Raw genomic sequence first — 25800 nt, 5'->3', positions numbered from 1 at the left:
CCTGGGTGTTAGTGGACTGGTGTGGGTCACATCCTGGGTGTTAGTGGACTGGTGTGAGTCGCATCCTGGGTGTTAGTGGACTGGTGTGAGTCGCATCCTGGGTGTTAGTGGACTGGTGTGGGTCACATCCTGGGTGTTAGTGGACTGGTGTGGGTCACATCCTGGGTGTTAGTGGACTGGTGTGGGTCACATCCTGGGTGTTAGTGGACTGGTGTGGGTCACATCCTGGGTGTTAGTGGACTGGTGTGAGTCGCATCCTGGGTGTTAGTGGACTGGTGTGGGTCGCATCCTGGGTGTTAGTGGACTGGTGTGGGTCACATCCTGGGTGTTAGTGGACTGGTGTGGGTCGCATCCTGGGTGTTAGTGGACTGGTGTGGGTCACATCCTGGGTGTTAGTGGACTGGTGTGGGTCACATCCTGGGTGTTAGTGGACTGGTGTGGGTCGCATCCTGGGTGTTAGTGGACTGGTGTGGGTCACATCCTGGGTGTTAGTGGACTGGTGTGAGTCGCATCCTGGGTGTTAGTGGACTGGTGTGGGTCGCATCCTGGGTGTTAGTGGACTGGTGTGGGTCACATCCTGGGTGTTAGTGCACTGGTGTGGGTCACATCCTGGGTGTTAGTGGACTGGTGTGGGTCACATCCTGGGTGTTAGTGGACTGGTGTGGGTCACATCCTGGGTGTTAGTGGACTGGTGTGGGTCACATCCTGGGTATTAGTGGACTGGTGTGGGTCACATCCTGGGTGTTAGTGGACTGGTGTGGGTCGCATCCTGGGACAAAACTGACCTAATTTGCGGGAAATGCTCAGCATAACAAGCAACTTTCTATATATTAGTATGTTATCAGCTATGGTCTGTATGCCTTGTACATGTACTTGTATACCTTGTACATGTACTGATGTACAGTGAACATGTACTGGTATACCTTATACATGTACTTGTATACCTTTTACACGTACTCATATAACTTGCACATGTACTCGTAAACCTTGTACATATACTGTTATACCTTGAACATGTACTTCTATACCTTGTACATGTACTTGTATACATTGTACATGTAGTTGTATACCTTGTACATGTGCTTGTATACCTTGTACATGTATTTGTATACCTTGTACATGTACTTGTATACCTTGCACATGTACTCGTATACCTTGTACTTGTACTTGTATACCGTGTACGTGTACTGGTATACCTTGTACATGTACTTGTATACCTTGTACATGTGCTTGTATACCTTGTACATGTACTCGTATGCCTTGTACATGTACTGTTATACCTTGTGCATGTACTTGTATACCTTGTACATGTACTTGTATACCTTGTACATGTACTCGTATACCTTGTACATGTACTGTTATACCATGTACATGTACTTGTATACCTGGTACATGTACTTTTATACCTTGTATTTGTACTTGTATACCTTGTACATGTACTTGTATACCTTGTACATATACTTGTATACCTTTTACTTGTGCTTGTATACCTTGCACATGTACTTGTATACATTGTACATGTACTGTTATACCTTGTGCATGTACTTGTATACCTTGTACATGTACTTGTATACCTTGTACATGTACTCGTATACCTTGTACATGTACTGGTATACCATGTACATGTACTTGTATACCTGGTACATGTACTTTTATACCTTGTACATGTACTTGTATACCTTTTACATGTACTTGTATACCTTGTACATATACTTGTATACCTTGTACTTGTATACCTTGTACATGTACTTGTATACCTTGTACATGTACTTGTATACATTGTACATGTACTTGTATACCTTGTACATGTACTTGTATACCTTGTACATGTACTTGTATACCTTGTACATGTACTTGTATACATTGTACATGTACTTGTATACCTTGTACATGTACTTGTATACCTTGTACATGTACTTGTATACCTTGTACATGTACTTGTATACCTTGTACATGTACTTGTATACCTTGTACATGTACTTGTAAACCTTGTACATGTACTTGTATACCTTGTACATGTACTTGTATACCTTGTACATTTACTTGTATACCTTGTACATGTACTTGTATACCTTGTACATATACTTGTATACCTTTTACTTGTGCTTGTATACCTTGTACATGTACTTGTATACATTGTACATGTACTGTTATACCTTGTGCATGTACTTGTATACCTTGTACATGTACTTGTATACCTTGTACATGTACTCGTATACCTTGTACATGTACTGTTATACCATGTACATGTACTTGTATACCTGGTACATGTACTTTTATACCTTGTCCATGTACTTGTATACCTTGTCCATGTACTTGTATACCTTGTCCATGTACTTGTATACCTTGTCCATGTACTTGTATACCTTGTCCATGTACTTGTATACCTTGTCCATGTACTTGTATACCATGTCCATGTACTTGTATACCTTGTCCATGTACTTGTATACCTTGTACATGTACTTGTATACCTTGTACATGTACTTGTATACCTTGTACATGTACTTGTATACCTTGTACATGTACTTGTATACCTGGTACATGTACTTTTATACCTTGTATTTGTACTTGTATACCTTGTACATGTACTTGTATACCTTGTACATATACTTGTATACCTTTTACTTGTGCTTGTATACCTTGTACATGTACTTGTATACATTGTACATGTACTGTTATACCTTGTGCATGTACTTGTATACCTTGTACATGTACTTGTATACCTTGTACATGTACTCGTATACCTTGTACATGTACTGTTATACCATGTACATGTACTTGTATACCTGGTACATGTACTTTTATACCTTGTACATGTACTTGTATACCCTTTACATGTACTTGTATACCTTGTACATATACTTGTATACCTTGTACTTGTATACCTTGTACATGTACTTGTATACCTTGTACATGTACTTGTATACATTGTACATGTACTTGTATACCTTGTACATGTACTTGTATACCTTGTACATGTACTTGTATACCTTGTACATGTACTTGTATACATTGTACATGTACTTGTATACCTTGTACATGTACTTGTATACCTTGTACATGTACTTGTATACCTTGTACATGTACTTGTATACCTTGTACATGTACTAGTATACCTTGTACATGTACTTGTATACCTTGTACATGTACTTGTAAACCTTGTACATGTACTTGTATACCTTATACATGTACTTGTATACCTTGTACATTTACTTGTATACCTTGTACATGTACTTGTATACCTTGTACATATACTTGTATACCTTTTACTTGTGCTTGTATACCTTGTACATGTACTTGTATACATTGTACATGTACTGTTATACCTTGTGCATGTACTTGTATACCTTGTACATGTACTTGTATACCTTGTACATGTACTCGTATACCTTGTACATGTACTGTTATACCATGTACATGTACTTGTATACCTGGTACATGTACTTTTATACCTTGTCCATGTACTTGTATACCTTGTACATGTACTTGTATACCTTGTCCATGTACTTGTATACCTTGTCCATGTACTTGTATACCTTGTACATGTACTTGTATACATTGTACATGTACTTGTATACCTTGTACATGTACTTGTATACCTTGTACATGTACTTGTATACCTTGTACATGTACTTGTATACCTTGTACATGTACTTGTATATCTTGTACATGTACTTGTAAACCTTGTACATGTACTTGTATACCTTATACATGTACTTGTATACCTTGTACATTTACTTGTATACCTTGTACATGTACTTGTATACCTTGTACATATACTTGTATACCTTTTACTTGTGCTTGTATACCTTGTACATGTACTTGTATACATTGTACATGTACTGTTATACCTTGTGCATGTACTTGTATACCTTGTACATGTACTTGTATACCTTGTACATGTACTCGTATACCTTGTACATGTACTGTTATACCATGTACATGTACTTGTATACCTGGTACATGTACTTTTATACCTTGTCCATGTACTTGTATGCCTTGTCCATGTACTTGTATACCTTGTCCATGTACTTGTATACCTTGTCCATGTACTTGTATACCTTGTCCATTTACTTGTATACCTTGTCCATGTACTTGTATACCTTGTCCATGTACTTGTATACCTTGTCCTTGTACTTGTATACCTTGTACATGTACTTGTATACCTTGTACATGTACTTGTATACCTTGTACATGTACTTGTATACCTTGTACATGTACTTGTATACCTTGTACATGTACTTGTATACCTTGTACATGTACTTGTATACATTGTACATGTACTTGTATACCTTGTACATGTACTGGTATACCTTGTACATGTACTTGTATGCCTTGTACATGTACTTGTATACCTTGTACATGTACTTGTATGCCTTGTACATGTACTTGTATACCTTGTACATATACTTGTATACCTTGTACATGTACTTGTATACCTTGTACATGTACTTGTATACCTTGTACATGTACTTGTATACCTTGTACATGTACTTGTATACCTTGTACATGTACTTGTATACCTTGTACATGTACTTGTATGCCTTGTACATGTACTTGTATACCTTGTACATGTACTTGTATACCTTGTACATGTACTTGTTTACCTTGTACATATACTTGTATACCTTGTACATATACTTGTATACCTTGTACATGTACTTGTATACCTTGTACGTGTACTGGTATACCTTGTACATGTACTTGTATACCTTGTACATGTACTTGTATACCTTGTACATTTACTTGTATACCTTGTACATGTACTTGTATACCTTGTACATGTACTTGTATACCTTGTACATGTACTTGTATACCTTGTACATGTACTTGTATACCTTGTACATGTACTTGTATACCTTGTACATGTACTTGTATACCTTGTACATGTACTTGTATACCTTGTACATGTACTTGTATTCCTTGTACATGTACTTGTATACCTTGTACGTGTACTTGTATACCTTGTACATGTACTTGTATACCTTGTACATGTACTTGTATACCTTGTACATGTACTTGTATACCTTGTACATGTACTGGTATACCTTGTACATGTACTTGTATGCCTTGTACATGTACTTGTATACCTTGTACATGTACTTGTATGCCTTGTACATGTACTTGTATACCTTGTACATATACTTGTATACCTTGTACATGTACTTGTATACCTTGTACATGTACTTGTATACCTTGTACATGTACTTGTATACCTTGTACATGTACTTGTATACCTTGTACATGTACTTGTATACCTTGTACATGTACTTGTATGCCTTGTACATGTACTTGTATACCTTGTACATGTACTTGTATACCTTGTACATGTACTTGTATACCTTGTACATATACTTGTATACCTTGTACATATACTTGTATACCTTGTACATGTACTTGTATACCTTGTACGTGTACTAGTATACCTTGTACATGTACTTGTATACCTTGTACATGTACTTGTATACCTTGTACATTTACTTGTATACCTTGTACATGTACTTGTATACCTTGTACATGTACTTGTATACCTTGTACATGTACTTGTATACCTTGTACATGTACTTGTATACCTTGTACATGTACTTGTATACCTTGTACATGTACTTGTATACCTTGTACATGTACTTGTATACCTTGTACATGTACTTGTATACCTTGTACATGTACTTGTATACCTTGTACGTGTACTGGTATACCTTGTACATGTACTTGTATACCTTGTACATGTACTTGTATACCTTGTACATGTACTTGTATACCTTGTACATGTACTTGTATACCTTGTACATGTACTTGTATACCTTGTACGTGTACTTGTATACCTTGTACATGTACTTGTATACCTTGTACATGTACTTGTATACCTTGTACATGTACTTGTATACCTTGTACATGTACTTGTATACCTTGTACATGTACTTGTATACCTTGTACGTGTACTTGTATACCTTGTACATGTACTTGTATACCTTGTACATGTACTTGTATACCTTGTACATGTACTTGTATACCTTGTACATGTACTAGTAGTAAATAAAGGTATTCTGGGCAGTAACCGGAAGTTCGACTTCCGGTCAACGTCAAACTTTAGTGCTTATGTGTTATTCTGGAAAGAAAAAATATATTAATGTTAGATTGTGTAAGTTATTATTTGCGAATGTTATTAAGTGAAATTGGTTCCTGTGAAATAAATGGATAATATCTCTTCTGATCAGAAATAACTTTTAGTGATTGATTTTTATGGTTAAATTAATTTATTTTTTTTTATTTGCTTTTAATATTCTTGTACCTTCAAGAGTAGTGTAATAAAATATATTAAATACTCTAAGCACACATAGAATTTTCTTTTTTCTCAAAATTCGGTTACTCTTAGATAAAGCATCTGAGAGGCTTTAATATTGATGTGCTTGGGTATTTTAGGATTTTAATATCTTTGGTGTTTACCTGGAGTTTACCTGGAGAGAGTTCCGGGGGTCAACGCCCCCGCGGCCCGGTCTGTGACCAGGCCTCCTAATTATTGAGAGATTTATATTAGATTTGCACCATGTGTCGAAAGCTACAATTTTTTTAAGTAAAAATTGTATATTAATTTCCATGTGATGACTTGTGAATGCTTCTTCTGATTCCCATCAGGTCATCAGTCCTAATATTTAACTGTATTTTTAACTTATCGCACACTGAACTATTCCTTTCGCGTGGATTGAGGTGCAGTGGCGTAAATATATCTAGCGGAAGCTCGCGATACGAGTCTATGGAGTAGCTGTTTTTAAATACAAAGAGGGTATTACCCTGTGTGTGGAAGCGGCTGTTGTCGGGGCTGTTGTCGGCTGGAAGCGGCTGTTGTCGAGGCAGGGACACAGGTGAGTCTAATACTGTACACACGTGTTAATTACCTCTTGTTATCTCTGCCCTCCTGTGATCACCTTCCACTATGATCTTGCTGATCAAGCAAACTGTTCTCATTGTATTACCTAAATTATTATTATAATGTAAATAACGTCAGTATTTTAATATTTACAACCAACTCCCCTACGCTATTTTCTAATTTTGTAAGATAAGGTTAATTAGCTCATAGATAAGGTTAATGAGCTACATAGCTCATTAACCTTACATAGCTCATTAATATTATTTAATTAGCTCATTGGTAAGATAAGTTAATTATCTACATGAGTTATATCTGCAGTAAAGGTTCTCAAGATCAACGATTTCACGTGTCTTGAATGGAGATGTTAGTGTACAGCAGTATTCCAGCCTAGAGAGAACAAGTGATCTAAAAAAAGATCATCATCTGCTTGGTATCCCTTGTTTTGATGCTTCTGATTATCCATCCTATCATTTTGATGCTTCTGATTATCCATCCTATCATTTTGATGCTTCTGATTATCCATCCTATCATTTTGATGCTTCTGATTATCCATCCTATCATTTTGATGCTTCTGATTATCCATCCTATCATTTTGATGCTTCTGATTATCCATCCTATCATTTTGATGCTTCTGATTATCCATCCTATCATTTTGATGCTTCTGATTATCCATCCTATCATTTTGATGCTTCTGATTATCCATCCTATCATTTTGATGCTTCTGATTATCCATCCTATCATTTTGATCCTTCTGATTATCCATCCTATCATTTTGATGCTTCTGATTATCCATCCTATCATTTTGATGCTTCTGATTATCCATCCTATCATTTTGATGCTTCTGATTATCCATCCTATCATTTTCCTAGCATGTGTGATAGTGACACTGTTGTGATCCTTGAATGTGAGATCCTTTGACATTAACACTCCTAGGGCTTTCCATCACAATATTGTTTCTTTCTATTGAGTGATTAGAGTTTGTAGTGTACTTAGTTCTAGCTATTGTATACTCCAGTTTTCCATGACGAAGTAGTTGGAATCTGTCCTCATTGAGCATTGAAAATTGGCATTGAAAATTGGGTTGGTCAAATGTTTGTTAGTGGGATGAATTGTAAAGGACTTGCCTAGTATGGGCCAACAGGCCTGCTGCAGTGTTCCTCCTTTCTTATGTTCTTATGTTCTTATTATACAGTTTTCCGTTGTCAACTGGAAAATTTGGTTTATATCTACTGGGAGATTTACCGTGTCTTCAACAGATGACAGTCTCATGCAGATTCTAAAATCGTCTGCAATGGATGACACGGTGCTATGGTTTACATCTCTGTCTATGTCTGATATGAGGATGAGGAACAGGATAGGGGGAAGTACCGTGCCTTAAGGAACAGAGGTTTTCTCTATGGTAGCCTCCAACTTAACTCTACTACACCTGCATTCTGTTCGTCTTCCAGTGGATCCAAGACCACATCATAGTGGTCCAGTAGTTGAGAGAGGCAGGATCGACCTGCTCTGAACCCATGCTGCCTTCGATTGTGTAATTGTTGAGAATCCAAGTGATTTGCGATCATGTTTCTTAGAGCTCTTTCAAAGATTTTTTTTTTTGATGTAGAACGTTAGAGCTATTGTTTTTGCTGTCACCTTTATGGAGTGGGACAATATCAATTGTTTTTAATGACCGTGGAATTTTACCCGTTTCTATGCTACCTCTTCACAGCATGCTTAAGGCAGGTGAAAGGGGGTTTCTTGCAGTTCTTAATGAACACTGGGTTCCAAGAGTCTTGGCTTGGGGTTGAGTGCTTGGGCATATTATTAATGGCTTTTTTCAAAGACCAATGGAGTTTATATCAGAAATATAACCCCTCTTGAGGAGCTCAGTGATTCTTCGCCTTCTCCTATAGGGAAGCATCTCTCTTTCTCAAGTTTACTTCTTCTCTTTTTTCTTAGGAAAATATACTTTGAATATACTTCAGCTGCCAGAAAGTTGATCCTATCAAGGCACTAGTTTGGAGCCAAGTTATTTAGGATATCTTCCCAACTTACTTCGCTTAGGATATGGTTTAAAGTTAAATTTAATGAAGACATCCTCATAGTATGCATTTTCCGGTCAGGACACCTGAGCATACAAGTCTGAACTTCGATTAGATTGTGATATGAATTAGTTGTTTTTGATAATGCTATGTTTCTCACCATATCATCATTATTTGTGAAAATAAGGTCAAGTTTGTTTTCCAATCTTATTAGCTTCACTATCTGTTGACTTAGTGTTTATTTATTGCAGAGATTCAGCAACTTATATGTGTGTGTGACTTCTCATCTGACCTGCCTCAGGGGATAGCCTCTGCTACATTCTTCCATCTTGTAAGTATTAAATTGAGATCACCAAGTAGCAAGATGTTTGGGGGTGAAGCCTAGAATTGTCACTGATTATTATATTCATGTTAAACACAAGCCAAATAAGGCTCACAGAGCGAGCAGTGGTAAAGCGTTGAACTCATAATCTGAAGACTTAAATTACGAACTCTGATCCCGCCACTTTCTTACATTACTAAATTCGTATTTTCTGAGTATTTCGGTACACTGATAAAATGACTTAGAAGGAGGAAAAGACTGTGGAAGTTGGGCAGCAATGCATAAAATCCCTTATTTTGGTATGGCTGGTACCAATCGTTTCAAGGAACGGACTATTCAGGTTTAGTTCCACTTATAATTCCTCAGTATAACAGAGGTACAGTGTTGGACTAGATATTTAATGACCTCCTGTTCATGTATTCCAGAAAAAGATTTACAGTAAATTGTTGTTCATCTGTTGCAAATTTAAGGTACACGATTTTTTTTTATATCATGAAGATTTAGAAATAGTTCTATCTGAGAAAGAGAAAGGAATAGAGGAGTTAGTGAGAGAGAGAGAGAGAGAGAGAGAGAGAGAGAGAGAGAGAACATCACTTCATCTGAGATCATTTCTCCCCAGGATGACTCGAGTCTGGAACACATTCGTACAGCATTATGATGTCAACGAGATAAATTCAGTCGATCAAATGAAAATGCTGGCCCACAGATGGCCCTCAGCTGGCCCACAGATGGCCCTCAGTTGGCCCACAGATGGCTCCAACTTCATCTTGCATGTTTCATAACAATAAAATACTTTCAAATGAGCTGATGTAGGTAACAGGGATTAGGGATCATTACCTAACCTTGTCAAACCCAGTGTAAAAAAAAGTAGAGAGAGAGAGAGAGAGAGAGAGAGAGAGAGAGAGAGAGAGAGAGAGAGAGAGAGAGAGAGAAAGAGAGAGAGAGAGTAGTAGTAGTTCTCAATGGAACGGAATCAGCAAGACATCCTATTGGAGCAAGTGTTCCACAAGGAAGCGTGCTGGGACCATTGTTATGGAATGTCTACTTCAACGACCTTCTTCATCTCATCCCAGAATCCCATGAATATGCAGACGACTGTACACTGACATTCACTTATCCAAGAGAAGAAATGCCAGCTGCTCTAAGCTACATCAATAACCAGGTAAGAGCTATATCAGCTTGGGAAAATAGATGGCAAGTAACATTTGCACCTGAGAAAATGCAAATGATGATGGTCTCTAGGCACCATGATGGTAATGCTGGTGCAGTAGTAAGGATGAGTGGGAGGGTGTTGGCACCTGGAGAAGAAGTTGATATCCTTGAGGTGAAATTTGACTCCAAACTAACCATGAAGAACCATGTTGTAAATCTTGCAAACAAGGCAGCCAGGAAGCTTACAGCACTTCGCCGTATCTCGCATCTGCTTGACAGGAGGGGTTGCAAAATTCTGTACTAGGCACAGGTACGCTCACACCTTGAGTATGCTCCACTTTCTTGGTTTGCCTGCCCCCCCCCCCTCTCATCTACGACTGCTTGACAGAGTAAAGAACAGAGCAGGACGTCTCATCTCTCTCCTGGACCCATCCTGGATAGATCTGTTATTTCAGCAGAGCCTTCAACACAGGAGGGATGTGGGTGGCCTTACTGTTATGTACAAGGCCAATATTGTCAAAGTACCACACTTGGATCCACTTCGAGGACAGCGTGAAACAAGCTTTTATGCCACAAGACGGGCAGAAAGCAGCAACTTCACTCTGGCTGTACCCTTCTCCAGAACATCACTCTATCTGAGATCATATATACCCAGCATAATGATGTCAGCGAGATAAAGTCAGTTGATCAAATGAAAATGCTGGCCCACAGATGGCTCCAACTTCATCCTGTTCCCTACTTGTATGTCTCATAACAATAAAAATGCTTTCAAATGAGCTGATGTAGGTAACAGCTCTTAGCTTGTCAATAAAGCTAGGGATCCTTAACCTAATTTGTCGAACCATGTGTAAAGAGAGAGAGAGAGAGAGAGAGAGAGAGAGAGAGAGAGAGAGAGAGAGAGAGAGAGAGAGAGAGAGAGAGAGAGAGAGAGAGGGAGGGAGGGAGGTAGGGGGTAGTGAGCCAGAGAGGGGTAAAGGCAGTGTAACCTAACAGGTTGCTGGCAGCAGAGGTAGAGAACACACACGCCACCTGTGCTCTCCCCTCCTCCTGCTGCTGCTGCTGTTGCTGCTGTTCGCCTTGTCTAGTGCTCGCCCTGCTTCACGCTCTGCCCAATCAATACCTAACCAAGAAACCCTGAAATACCTCTGTGCCAGTGAAAATCACAATGAAAATCGCTCAGACAGAGTGAATTCCATCTCGATTGAATAAGAAAAAATGTCAGCCATGAGTGTAGTTAGTGAGTATACAGGATAATATACACCGGTTATCTACGCGTGTGCAATATCCACCTTCACTGATTATCCGTATTGACACGATTGTAACGGGATCAATGTGAATAATTCATCCCCACTATACATATATACATAAATATTATGAATGTTAGGTACATATACATGAGTGAAAGGTACCTACCTACCTGGAACAGAGCAATTAACATATGTCTGAGTAGCCATATGTCTGAATAGAAATAATTTTTATATATTCTGTACTGGCATATATTCCAGTTTTTTTTCATTGATATATATAAAGATTATCCACGTTATTCTGCCTATTATAAAAGTAATTTATTCAAATTTTCCACTTTGTACCTTTGGAAAAATAAAACCGAAATTATTGATGCAGTTGCAAAGAAAAGATTAAAATATAGAATATAGTCGTGTGTATTAGGAACACTCGCTTACAAGGACCAGTGGAAACACAAATATAGTCGTGTGTATTAGGAACACTCGCTTACAAGGACCAGTGGAAACACAAATCGTCATCATCTTAAAGGTAGGTGTTAAAAATATAGTTGAATTATGGATTTTTTTCAGTAGGCAAATTTATTATTTAAGTGGTATTCTCTGTTGTTCCAATGGTATTCTCTGTTGTTCCAATGGTATTCTCTGTTGTTCCAATGGTATTCTCTGTTGTTCCAATGGTATTCTCTGTTGTTCCAATGGTATTCTCTGTTGTTCCAATGGTATTCTCTGTTGTTCCAATGGTATTCTCTGTTGTTCCAGTGGTATTCTCTGTTGTTCCAATGGTATTCTCTGTTGTTCCAATGGTATTCTCTGTTGTTCCAGTGGTATTCTCTGTTGTTCCAATGGTATTCTCTGTTGTTCCAATGGTATTCTCTGTTGTTCCAATGGTATTCTCTGTTGTTCCAATGGTATTCTCTGTTGTTCCAATGGTATTCTCTGTTGTTCCAATGGTATTCTCTGTTGTTCCAATGGTATTCTCTGTTGTTCCAATGGTATTCTCTGTTGTTCCAATGGTATTCTCTGTTGTTCCAATGGTATTCTCTGTTGTTCCAATGGTATTCTCTGTTGTTCCAATGGTATTCTCTGCTGTTCCAATGGTATTCTCTGTTGTTCCAATGGTATTCTCTGTTGTTCCAATGGTATTCTCTGTTGTTCCAATGGTATTCTCTGTTGTTCCAGTGGTATTCTATGTTGTTTCAGTGGTATTCACTGTTGTTTCAGTGGTATTCTCTGTTGTTCCAATGGTATTCTCTGTTGTTCCAATGGTATTCTCTGTTGTTCCAATGGTATTCTCTGTTGTTCCAATGGTATTCTCTGTTGTTCCAGTGGTATTCTATTTTGTTTCAGTGGTATTCTCTGTTGTTCCAGTGGTATTCACTGTTGTTTCAGTGGTATTCTCTGTTGTTCCAATGGTATTCTCTTGTTCCAGTGGTATTCTCTGTTGTTCCAATGGTATTCTCTGTTGTTCCAATGGTGTTCTCTGTTGTTCCAATAGTATTCTCTGTTGTTCCAATGGTATTCTCTGTTGTTCCAGTGGTATTCCCTGTTGTTCCAATGGTATTCTCTGTTGTTCCAGTGGTATTCTCTGTTGTTCCAATGGTATTCTCTGTTGTTCCAATGGTATTCTCTGTTGTTCCAATGGTATTCTCTGTTGTTCCAATGGTATTCTCTGTTGTTCCAATGGTATTCTCTGTTGTTCCAATGGTATTCTCTGTTGTTCCAGTGGTATTCTCTGTTGTTCCAATGGTATTCTCTGTTGTTCGAGTGGTATTCTCTGTTGTTCCAGTGGTATTCTCTGTTGTTCCAATGGTATTCTCTGTTGTTCCAGTGGTATTCTCTGTTGTTCCATTGGTATTCTCTGTTGTTCCAATGGTATTCTCTGTTGTTCCAATGGTATTCTCTGTTGTTCCAATGGTATTCTCTGTTGTTCCAGTGGTATTCTCTGTTGTTCCAATGGTATTCTCTGTTCTTCCAGTGGTATTCTCTGTTCCAGTGGTATTCTCTGTTGTTCCAATGGTATTCTCTGTTGCTCCAGCGGTATTCTCTGTTGTTCCAGTTGTATTCTCTGTTGTTCCAGTGGTATTCTCTGTTGTTCCAATTGTATTCTCTGTTGTTCCAGTGGTATTCTCTGTTGTTCCAATGGTATTCTCTTGTTCCAGTGGTATTCTTTGTTGTACCAGTGGTATTCTCTGTTGTTCCAATGGTATTCTCTGTTGTTCCAATGGTATTCTCTGTTGTTCCAATGGTATTCTCTGTTGTTCCAATGGTATTCTCTATTGTTCCAGTGGTATTGTCTGTTGTTCCAATGGTATTCTCTGTTGTTCCAATGGTATTCTCTGTTGTTCCAATGGTATTCTCTGTTGTTCCAATGGTATTCTCTGTTGTTCCAGTGGTATTCTCTGTTGTTCCAATGGTATTTTCTGTTGTTCCAATGGTATTCTCTGTTGTTCCAGTGGTATTCTCTGTTGTTCCAATGGTATTCTCTGTTCCAGTGGTATTCTCTGTTGTTCCAGTGGTATTCTCTGTTGTTCCAATGGTATTCTCTGTTGTTCCAGTGGTATTCTCTTTTGTTCCAGTAGTATTCTCTGTTGTTCCAGTGGTATTCTCTGTTGTTCCAATGGTATTCTCTGTTGTTCCAGTGGTATTCTCTGTTGTTCCAATGGTATTCTCTGTTGTTCCAGTGGTATTCTCTGTTGTTCCAATGGTATTCTCTGTTGTTCCAGTGGTATTCTCTTTTGTTCCAGTAGTATTCTCTGTTGTTCCAATGATATTCTCTGTTGTTCCAGTGGTATTCTCTGTTGTTCCAGTGGTACTCACTGTTGTTCCAGTGGTGCTCTCTGTTGTACCAGTGGTACTCTGTTGTTCCAGTGGTACTCTCTGTTGTTCCAGTGGTACTCTATGTTGTTCCAGTGGTATTCTCTGTTGTTCCAGTGGTGCTCTCTGTTCCAGTGGTACTCTCTGTTGTACCAGTGGTACTCTGTTGTTCCAGTGGTACTCTATGTTGTTCCAGTGGTATTCTCTGTTGTTTAAGTGGTACTCTCTGTTGTACCAGTGGTACTCTCTATTGTTCCAGTGGTACTCTGTTGTACCAGTGGTACTCTATGTTGTTCCAGTGGTACTCTCTGTTGTTCCAGTGGTACTTTCTGTTGTACCAGTGGTACTCTATGTTGTTCCAGTGGTACTCTCTGTTGTACCAGTGGTACTCTCTGTTGTACCAGTGGTACTCTATGTTGTTCCAGTGGTACTCTCTGTTGTACCAGTGGTACTCTCTGTTGTACCAGTGGTACTCTATGTTGTTCCAGTGGTACTCTCTGTTGTTCCAGTATTACTCTCTGTTGTACCAGTGGTACTCTGTGTTCTTCCAGTGGTACTCTATGTTGTTCCAGTGGTACTCTGTTGTACCAGTGGTACTCTGTTGTACCAGTGGTACTCTATGTTGTTCCAGTGGTACTCTCTGTAGTTCCAGTGGTACTCGTCGCTATTGCAGTGGTAATATCTTTTATTCTGCTTTTACACTTCTTTATTTCAGGGTTGCATTTTCTTATTTCACAGTAACTTTTCCTTATTTCACGGTAACATTTCCTTATTTCAAGGCAACATTTCCTTATTTCAAGGTAACCTTTCCTTATTTCGCTGTAATTTTTCCTTATTTCACAGTAACATTTCTTTATTTCAAGGTAACATTTGCTTATTACATGGTAATATTTTCTTATTTCACGGTAACTTTACCTTATTTCAAGGTAACAATTCCTTATTTCGCGGTAACATTTCTTCATTTCAAATTAACATTTCCTTATTTCATGGTAACTTTTCCTTATTTCAAGGTAACATTTCCTTATTTCGCGGTAACATTTTCCAATTTTAAGGTAACATGTTCTTATTTCAAGGTAAATTTTTCCTTGTTTCATTTCATTAACTCTGGCTAGCATTTCCTTATTTCACGGTAATAGGTAACATTTCTTTATTTCCGGACATTTCCTTATTTCAGGGCAACATTTATTTTTTCTGAGTAACATTTCCTTATTTCTGAGTAACATTTCCTTATTTCTGAGTAACATTTCATTATTTCTGAGTAACATTTCCTTATTTCTGAGTAACATTTCCTTATTTCTGAGTAACATTTCCTTATTTCTGAGTAACATTTCCTTATTTCACTTCAGCAATTTATTTCAGTGGTTATTGCAAGGAAAGGGAGTATCTTATTCTACTGATTTACTTCCTTATTACAGCAATACCCATTTTTATTCCAGTGGTACACTTATTTTAGCGTTAGATATTATTCCATTAGTACACGTAGAAATTCGTGTGGAACATTGATACCATTGATACTCTTATTTCACCAGTACACGTCCTTATTTCAGTAAAACTCTTACATTAATGGAACTCGTCCTTATTACTAATGTTCCTTATTATATGTACTTCCTTATTTCTGTGTTGTACTTCCATGTACCAGTTGCACATTTCTCTATATCAGTAATTTGCTTCCTTATTCTAAGGATGTACTTCCTTATTCCAGTGGTTCACTTCCTTATTACATTTGAACACTCTTATTCATGTGCATCACCATTTGTGTTTGTTTCCCATTTTGATGTCATCTCATTTATGCAAAATATATGATACCTATTACTCACCAATACCTCGATCCAGGAGAGAAAAGTTTCCTCCTATACCATGTGCAGCCACTTTCCTTATTAGTATTTTAGGAACATAAGAACATAGGAAAGGAGGAACACTGCAGCAGGCCTGTTGGCCCATACTAGGCAGGTCCTTTACAATTCATCCCACTAACAAAACATTTGCCCAACCAAATTTTCAATGCTACCCAAGAAATAAGCTCTGATGTGCAAGTCCCACTCAAATCCAACCCCTCTCACTCATGTATTTATCCAACCTAAATTTGAAACTACCCAAAGTCCTAGCCTCAATAATCCAACTAGGAAGACTGTTCCACTCATCAACTACCCTATTTCCAAACCAATACTTTCCTATGTCATTTCTAAATCTAAACTTATCTAATTTAAATCCATTACTGCGGGTTCACTCTTGGAGAGATATCCTCAAGACCTTATTAATATCCCCTTTATTAATACCTATCTTCCACTTATACACTTCGATCAGGTCTCCCCTCATTCTTCGTCTAACAAGTGAATGTAACTTAAGAGTCTTCAATCTTTCTTCATAAGGAAGATTTCTAATGCTATGTATTAATTTAGTCATCCTACGCTGAATGTTTCCTAACGAACTTATGTCCATTCTGTTATATGGAGACCAGAACTGAGCTGCATAATCTAGGTGAGGCCTTACTAATGATGTATAAAGCTGCAGTATAACCTCTGGACTTCTGTTGCTTACACTTCTTGATATAAATCCCAGTAATCTATTTGCCTTATTACGTACGCTTAGGCATTGCTGTCTTGGTTTAAGATTACTGCTCACCATAACCCCCAAGTCCTTTTCGCAATCTGTATGGCTAAGTTCTACATTATTTAACTTATAAGTGCTATGGGTTATGGACACTCTCGAGCTTCAGAACTGCATCTGCCACTTTTCTGACCAAGAATAGAGTTTGTCTAAATCCTTCTGAAGTTCCCTAACATCTACGTTTGAATCAATTATCCTACCTATCTTTGTGTCATCGGCGAATTTGCTCATATCACTAGTAATTCCCTCATCAAGATCATTGATATATATTATAAACAACAACGGGCCCAAGACTGATCCCTGTGGAACGCCACTTGTTACTGATCCCCACTCGGATTTAACCCCATTTATGGACACTCTCTGCTTCCTGTCTGTGAGCCATGATTCAATCCACGAGAGCACCCTTTCCCCAATGCCATGAGCTGCCACTTTCTTTAACAGTCCCTGGTGCGGAACTCTATCAAAAGCCTTACTAAAATCTAAGTAAATAATATCAAATTCTTTATAGTGGTCAACAGCCTCAAAAGCTTTACTGAGAAAGTTAATAAATTAGTTAGACAAGATCGGCCTCTTGTGAATCATGCTGAGTATCATTAATCAAGCTATGCTTATCGAGATGGCTTCTTATAATCTCAGCTATAATTGACTGTAGTAATTTAACTACAATTGAGGTCAGGCTTATTGGGCGGTAATTTGACGGTAACGACTTGTCCCCTGTTTTAAAACTAGGAATTACATTAGCCATCTTCCACATATCAGACACTACACCTGTTTGAAGAGATAAATTAAAAATATTATTTAATGGTTCACAGAGTTCCATTTTACATTCCTTAAGAACCCTTGAAAAAACCTCATCAGGACCCGGCGACTTATTTTGCTTCAGTCGGTCTATCTGCTTCATAACCATTTCACGAGTGACTGTGATGTTACATAATTTATCTTCTTCTAGCCCACTATAAAAATTAATTACTGGAATTTTGTTAGTGTCTTCCTGTGTAAAAACCGAGAGAAAATAATTATTTAAAATCGAGCACATTTCATTCTCTTTGTCAGTAAGATGCCCATAGTTATTTTTAAGGGGACCTATCTTATCTCTGACTTTTGTTCTATAGACCTGGAAAAAACTTTTTGGGTTAGTTTTAGAATCCCTAGCAACTTTAATTTCATAGTCCCTTTTAGCTTTTCTTATCCCCTTTTTAATGCCCCTCTTAATGTCAGTATTCTGATTCATAAGATGACCCTCACCTCTTTTGATACGCCTATAAATTCCTTTCTTATGCCCTAGTAGATATTTCAGCCTATTATTCATCCATTTTGGGTCATTTCTATTTAATCTAATTTCTTTATACGGGATAAACGGTCTTTGAGCAGCATGTATAGTGTTCAGAAAACTGTCATATTGATAGCTCTCTTCGTTACCCCAGTCAACAGATGATAAGTGTTCTCTAAGCCCATCGTAATCTGCTAAGCGAAAATCTGGGACTGTTACTGAGTTATCGCTACTATCATACTTCCATTCAATGCTAAATGTAATTGATCTGTGGTCGCTAGCACCCAGTTCCTCTGAAATTTCTAAATTATTAACAAGAGATTCATTGTTTGCCATAACTAAGTCAAGCAGGTTATTTCCCCTTGTAGGTTCTGTCACAAACTGCTTCAAAAAACAATCCTGAACTACTTCTAAGAAGTCGTATGATTCTAAATTCCCAGTCAAGAAATTCCAATCAATATGACTAAAGTTAGTCTCCTAGAATTGCTACATTATCGTGCCTTGTGGCCCTAACAGTGTCCTCCCATAGTAGTCTCCCTGGTCCCTATCTAAGTTTAGGGGACGGTATATTACACCTAAAATCAATTTTTCATGCCCCTCTGAAAATTCTATCTAAACAGACTGTGTGTGTGTTACTTCAGACTTAATACCCGTTTTTATGCAACAGTTCAAGCAATCTCGGACATACAATGCCACCCCACCCCCCTTCCCGATACTTCTATCTACTTGGAACAATTTAAAACCCTGAATATGACATTCCGCAGGTATGTCCCGACTTTTTGAATTAAACCACGTCTCAGTAATGGCAGATACATCAATGTTACCTGCACTAGCAACTAGTCTCAACTCGTCCATCTTATTCCTAGCACTGCGACTATTTGTGTAATATATATTTAAGGACCCTCCTTTCTCTTTACCCTTCCTGCTCCTTTCTGTTATTCCACTAAACCTATTACTGTCATTGTCAATTAGTGCCACTGGCTTTCCAATACCCACCTCATTTTGCCTATTACTAGTTCTCCTAGTACTCATATTACTACACTGTGACTTCACTGTTTTCCTGCCAAAACCCATACCACTAACTATTCCTAGTTTAAAGACCTAACAGCTCCCTCCACTGCGTTGGCCAGTGCTCCCACCCCACACCTAGATAAGTGAACCCCATCCCTGGCATACATGTCATTTCTGCCATTGAAGAGGTCCCAGTTGTCAATGAATGTTTTATGAGAGATACTATTAACAACCGTACTGGATACCAAGGCGAGGTGCCTAGAGGATATAGTTAGAGCATGCAGCGCAAGCTTCTGTGTAGGACTACACTGAAAGCTTCCTAGGTACAAGGTCAGATATCTACATTTCTGTCAGACACAGCAATATCTTGGGATCTTTATACAGGGAATTCTTCACTTGCCTAACCTTCAGTCATGACCTACTTCCACATTTGGATTTGTTAGATGTGACACCACCTACGACTGCTTCGCCTCACCTGTCTACAGTATATAAGCCACTTCTTCGCACATATGCTATATTCTTTTCAAGATTGACGGACTGATTACATTGACTCAAGGTTGAGGGACTGATTACCTCAAACTCCTTCCGTTCTTCAACATTCTCCTTTGTATGGACTGATGAAACCACTGTGTGGCGAAACGTTCCCTCAATTAAGATACCCAAGTGTTGCACATGTGTCTAATTTATGAATAGACAGGGGATCAGACAGTGGCCCAGGGTAGTAGCAGGTCCACGGTTCGAACCCCCGTCCACTCTTTTGTTTATTCATAGACATTCGCTTATTATGATTTAAACTGAGTTTATATACCTCTATGTTAAGACTCGATCAACCTTAAGAAAAAGTGATCAACTTGCAATGTCTTTTACTCAAAAAGTCTCATTGTAATTACAGAAAACTACACCGAATACTTTATCATGGAACTTTATCAAAAATACTTTATCATGGAACTTTGTCAAAAATACTTTATCATGGAACTTTATCAAAAATACTTTATCATGGAACTTTATCAAAAAAACTTTATCATGGAACTTTGTCAAAAATACTTTATCATGGAACTTTGTCAAAAATACTTTATCATGGAACTTTATCAAAAATACTTTATCATGGAACTTTATCAAAAATACTTTATCATGGAACTTTATCAAAAATACTTTATCATGGAACTTTGTCAAAAATACTTTATCATGGAACTTTATCAAAAATACTTTATCATGGAACTTTATCAAAAATACTTTATCATGGAACTTTATCAAAAATACTTAATCATGGAACTTTGTCAAAAATACTTTATCACTGGACTTTGTCAAAAATAACACAAAAAAAGGCACAATACCGTGACTGGAACGATACACAAATAACCCGCACATAGAAGAGAGAAGCTTACGACGACGTTTCGGTCCGACTTGGACCATTTACAAAGTCACACTAACCAGAAGTGTAGCAGAACGGTTATATATAGGCAGGAAGAGGTAGTGGTGGTAGTAGTAGTAGTAGTAGTAGTAGTAGTAGTAGTGGTAGTGGTAGTAGTGGGGAATTAAGGAGGAGGAGCCGTCAAATACAAAGAAAGGGGAGCACTGCAAGGGAGCTAGGTGCCCACAGAGGGAGCTAGGTGCCCACAGAGGGAGCTAGGTGCCCACAGAGGGAGAGCAAGTGCACAGAGGTGGGGGGAAGGGGAAGTGATGAAATAAATAATGAAGGAACAGAAACACGCGACAGAAGAAAGAAAGCCAAAAAAGGAAAGAGGAAAGGGAAAGAGGGAGAAGAAGAAAAAAAGAGGAATCAGGTTAAGTCACGGGTGTTCTGAAGTTTGGATCATTTTACGGTGTAGTGGGAAAGGAAGGCATCTACGGAGACGAAGCCAGGACTAAGATTCATACAAGGAAAGTTGTGTATTAGAGAGGATTCAACTAGACGGCGACTGTTAAAGTTGGAAGTAGGGAAGACAGTTTTAGCAGAAGACCAGTCAATAGGATGGCTGTGATCTCTGTCGTGACAGAACAGAATATTGTTAGTGTCGGCAAGCCTAATACTATTTTTGTGCTCCCTAAGTCTGTCAGAAAGAGATTGGCCAGTTTCTCCAAAGTATTGAAGAGGACAGGAGGAGCAAGAAATAGAGTAGACACCAGGAACATCTGTAGAGGGAGGAGTGGTATGAACGAGATTAGTGCGAAGAGTGTTAGTGTGGCGGAAAGTAAGCTTGATGTCTAACGGACTGAGAGAATTGTTGAGATTAGAAAGACCGGAAATGTAGGGAAGGCAGAGGACAGAAGAGTTCCCAGGAGTAGAGAGTTTGGGAGAGAAGAAATTACGTTTAGCACGTGAGAAGGCAAAGTCTATGAAATCGGAAGGGTAGCCAAGACGGGAAAACGAATTATGAAGAGTGGAAATTTTTGCTGGAAGGAACTGAGGATCACAGATGCGGAGGGCACGGAGAAAGAGGGAGATAAGAACACTTTTCTTGACAGGGGAAGCATGATAGGAAAAGTAGTGAATGTACATGCCACTGTGCATAGGTTTTCGGTAAACGGAAAAGGAAAAACCTGTATCTGAGTGGTGGACATGGACATCAAGGAAAGGAAGCAAGGAATTAGATTCCCATTCAGCTTTAAACTTAATGGAAGGGGCAAGATTATTAAGAGCTTCAAGAAAAGGTTGGAAAAGACTGGAGTCATGAGGCCACAGAGCAAAGATGTCATCCACATAGCAGAGCCAGAGTGTGGGCTCTAATTCCTTTTCCTTCCAAGGGAAATATTATTCTCAAACCTTCGGTGTCGCTTTGGGCTCTCCTCTCTCTCCTGTCCTTGCTAATCTTTACATGGAATACGTCGAGACTGTTCTTCTTTCTACCATCGATGTGCAACCTTCACTCTGGCTCCGCTATGTGGATGACATCTTTGCTCTGTGGCCTCATGACTCCAATCTCTTCCAACCTTTTCTTGAAGCTCTTAATAATCTTGCCTCTTCCATTAAGTTTAAAGCTGAATGGGAATCTAATTCCTTGCTTCCTTTCCTTGACGTCCATGTCCACCGCTCAGATACAGGTTTTTCCTTTTCCGTTTACCGAAAACCTATGCACAGTGGCATGTACATTCAATACTTTTCCTATCATGCTTCCCCTGTCAAGAAAAGTGTTCTTATCTCCCTCTTTCTCCGTGCCCTCCGCATCTGTGATCCTCAGTTCCTTCCAGCAGAAATTTCCACTCTTCATAATTCGTTTTCCCGTCTTGGCTACCCTTCCCATTTCATAAACTCTGCCTTCTCACGTGCTAAACGTTATTTCTTCTCTCCCAAACCATCTACTCCTGGAAACTCTTCTGTCCTCTGCCTTCCCTACATTTCCGGTCTTTCTAATCTCAACAATTCTCTCAGTCCGTTAGACATCAAACTTACTTTCCGCCAGACTAACACTCTTCGCACTAATCTCGTTCATACCTCTCCTCCCTCTACAGATGTTCCTGGTGTCTACTCTATTTCTTGCTCCTCCTGTCCTCTTCAATACTTTGGAGAAACTGGCCAATCTCTTTCTGACAGACTTAGGGAGCACAAAAATAGTGTTAGGCTTGCCGACACTAACAATGCTCTGTTCTGTCACGTCAGAGATCACAGCCATCCTATTGACTGGTCTTCTGCTAAAACTGTCTTCCCTACTTCCAACTTTAACAGTCGCCGTCTAGTTGAATCCTCTCTAATACACAACTTTCATTGTATGAATCTTAGTCCTGGCTTCGTCTCTGTAGATGCCTTCCTCTCCCACTACATTGTAAAATGCTTCAAACTTCAGAACACCCGTGACTTAACCTGATTCCTCTTTTTTTCTTCTTCTCCCTCTTTCCCTTTCCTCTTTCCTTTTTTGGCTTTCTTTCTTCTGTCGCGTGTTTCTGTTCCTTCATTATTTATTTCATCACTTCCCCTTCCCCCCACCTCTGTGCACTTGCTCTCCCTCTGTGGGCACCTAGCTCCCTCTGTGGGCACCTAGCTCCCTCTGTGGGCACCTAGCTCCCTCTGTGGGCACCTAGCTCCCTCTGTGGGCACCTAGCTCCCTCTGTGGGCACCTAGCTCCCTCTGTGGGCACCTAGCTCCCTCTGTGGGCACCTAGCTCCCTCTGTGGGCACCTAGCTCCCTCTGTGGGCACCTAGCTCCCTCTGTGGGCACCTAGCTCCCTCTGTGGGCACCTAGCTCCCTTGCAGTGCTCCCCTTTCTTTGTATTTGACGGCTCCTCCTCCTTATTCCCCACTACTACCACTACCACTACTACTACTACTACTACTCCTACTACTACTACTACTACTACTACTACTACTACTACTACTACTACTACTACTACTACTACTACTACTACCACCACCACTACCTCTTTCTGCCTATATATAACCGTCCTGCTACACTTCTGGTTAGTGTGACTTTGTAAATGGTCCAAGTCGGACCGAAACGTCGTCGTAAGTTCCTCTCTTCTATGTGTGGGTTATTTGTGCATTTGTCAAAAATACTTTATCATTGGACTTTGTCAAAAATACTTTACCTACGAATTTGAGCATATTCGTTTAACTGGAGAGGGTTTCAGGGGTCAACGCCCCTGCAGCTCGGTCTGAGACCAGGCCTTGAGGTTGATCAAGGTCTGATTAACCAGGCTGTTACTGCTGGCCGCATGCAAACCGACGTACGAACCACAGCCCGGCTGGTCAGGTACCGACTTTAGGTGTCTGTCCAGTGCCTGTTTGAAGACAGCCATGGGTCTATTGGTAATCCCCCTTATGTATCGTTAGGAGGTGGATGCCAACAATATACCTCGAGAGTACTTCAGGGGTCAATGCTCCTCGCGGTCCGGTCCATGACCAGGCCTCGCGATGGATCAGGCTGTTATTGCTGGCCGCTCGTGAACCGACGAACAAACCCCATCCCGGCTGGTCAGATATTGACTTTAGGTGCCTGTCTAGCTCCCTCTTGAAGACAACCAGGAATCTGTTGGCAATCCCCCTTATGTAGTTGAACAGTCTTGTGAGACCTTTACCCACTCTACCTGAGGTATCTCAGTGAGTGAGCACGTCTCCTGTGTATCCCAGTGCTTAACAGAATAGGGAATAGCATATGGAGGTACAAATAAAAATGGGAACTATGGCTATAGTTTACTTAATAACATTAAAGGGCTAGAATACAACATATCCTGATGGACATTTACATAATATAATAATTGACCTATAAGACTTATTACCAGGGGGGAAGGTAGATATTATCAGTAACACGGACTAGTACTCACTCTTAATTCACCGACCAGCTGACCTGAGATTCCCAATGCGTGGTCCACTACACACTCGGCTGTCCAGAGCTTTCGCTCCCCGGACCTGTCACCAACAACCCTCCTTGCTCAGCTGTGCCCTGGGCTTATATGGTGGTCAAAGTACCCCTCCCCAATGGGGTGTGTACCACGTGTTACGACCTGACGCCGAGGTCTGACGCCGTCAAGAACAAAAGACCTCAGACGCGGGCATGACTACCCAACATTTGCTAAGGCAGGTGTGACCAATTAGGTCTCCCTAGAGACCTTACAAGCCCAGTTGAACTGCATCACAGTCTGGAGCCCCTGACACTTACTATGTTATCCCTTAGCGTACTCATGGCACTCCTGTTTTTCACTGGGGGGAAAATGCAACTGTCTGTTGAGTCTTTTGCTTTCGTAGGGAGTTAATTCCATGTACAGAGGTGGGATTAGCTCCTTTAGGGGTTTCCAAGTATATATTATCATGTATCTTTCTTGCCTGCATTCCAAGGAGTACAGGTCAGATAACTTCAACCTGCCTTGAAAGGTGCCGTTAGTGTACAGCAATATTCCAGCTTAGAGAGAACAAGCGATTGAAAAGAGTCATCAATAGTTGGCATTTGTAGTTTTGATTAGGATGATTCTACGAATCTCCCATTTTGTAGATAAGAATCACATAATGTATTGTCTACTGTGGCATGCAAAGAGTACGTAATCTTTATTCGGCGCATGTACACACCCTCATTGACAGGCTATCTCCCCCAACCAGCGAACCAGGTACTAAGGGTTGATGATGGGACCCCCTCGTTCAACCAGTACCAAGGTTCCAGCCAATAAGAAGATGGTTTTGGCAATCGCAGAGGTGTTGTGGGCACCACTCACCTGTCTGCCCTTGTCATTCCCATTCTAGAGCTGGTTGAAGCACGGTCTGCTCTCTAGTGGCTTCTATTCTGCCTTGCTTACCGTGGAGTGCACTAATACCTATCACTGTACATAGTGTATATAGTGTACATACTTCTGTTCTAAATTGGTGAAGGATAACATAAGTCAAAAGTTTTTCTGATGTGTTTATTTTGCTCCCTTTACACCCAGGACAACAGGTCTTTGGGACTCCTGGGTTGTAATATCTACATATCGGCTACAAAATTTGCTTAAAGCGACATATTGAACAAACTACTCAGAGGCTACGAGGTCTCTGGACTGTTCTTGAACCATAATGGCAGCTCTTTGGGT

General features: G+C 39.5%; 1 protein-coding gene across 1 annotated transcript in view; it reads left to right on the top strand.

The window, feature by feature from the left end:
* The first annotated feature begins 11385 nt into the window (after positions 1 to 11385).
* LOC128703523 (uncharacterized) overlaps positions 11386 to 25800 on the top strand; it is a 586091-nt gene continuing 571676 nt past the window's right edge. Inside the window, exon 1 of the mRNA XM_070104691.1 lies at positions 11386 to 12139. The gene's annotated coding sequence lies outside the window, so the exon portion shown is untranslated. The remainder of the gene's footprint in view (positions 12140 to 25800) is intronic.

Source organism: Cherax quadricarinatus, chromosome 93 (genome assembly GCF_038502225.1).
Source record: "Cherax quadricarinatus isolate ZL_2023a chromosome 93, ASM3850222v1, whole genome shotgun sequence".
Taxonomy (NCBI): Eukaryota; Metazoa; Arthropoda; class Malacostraca; order Decapoda; family Parastacidae; genus Cherax; species Cherax quadricarinatus.
Note: the sequence above shows the minus strand (reverse complement) of the source record. Positions and strands in the feature narration are given on the sequence as shown.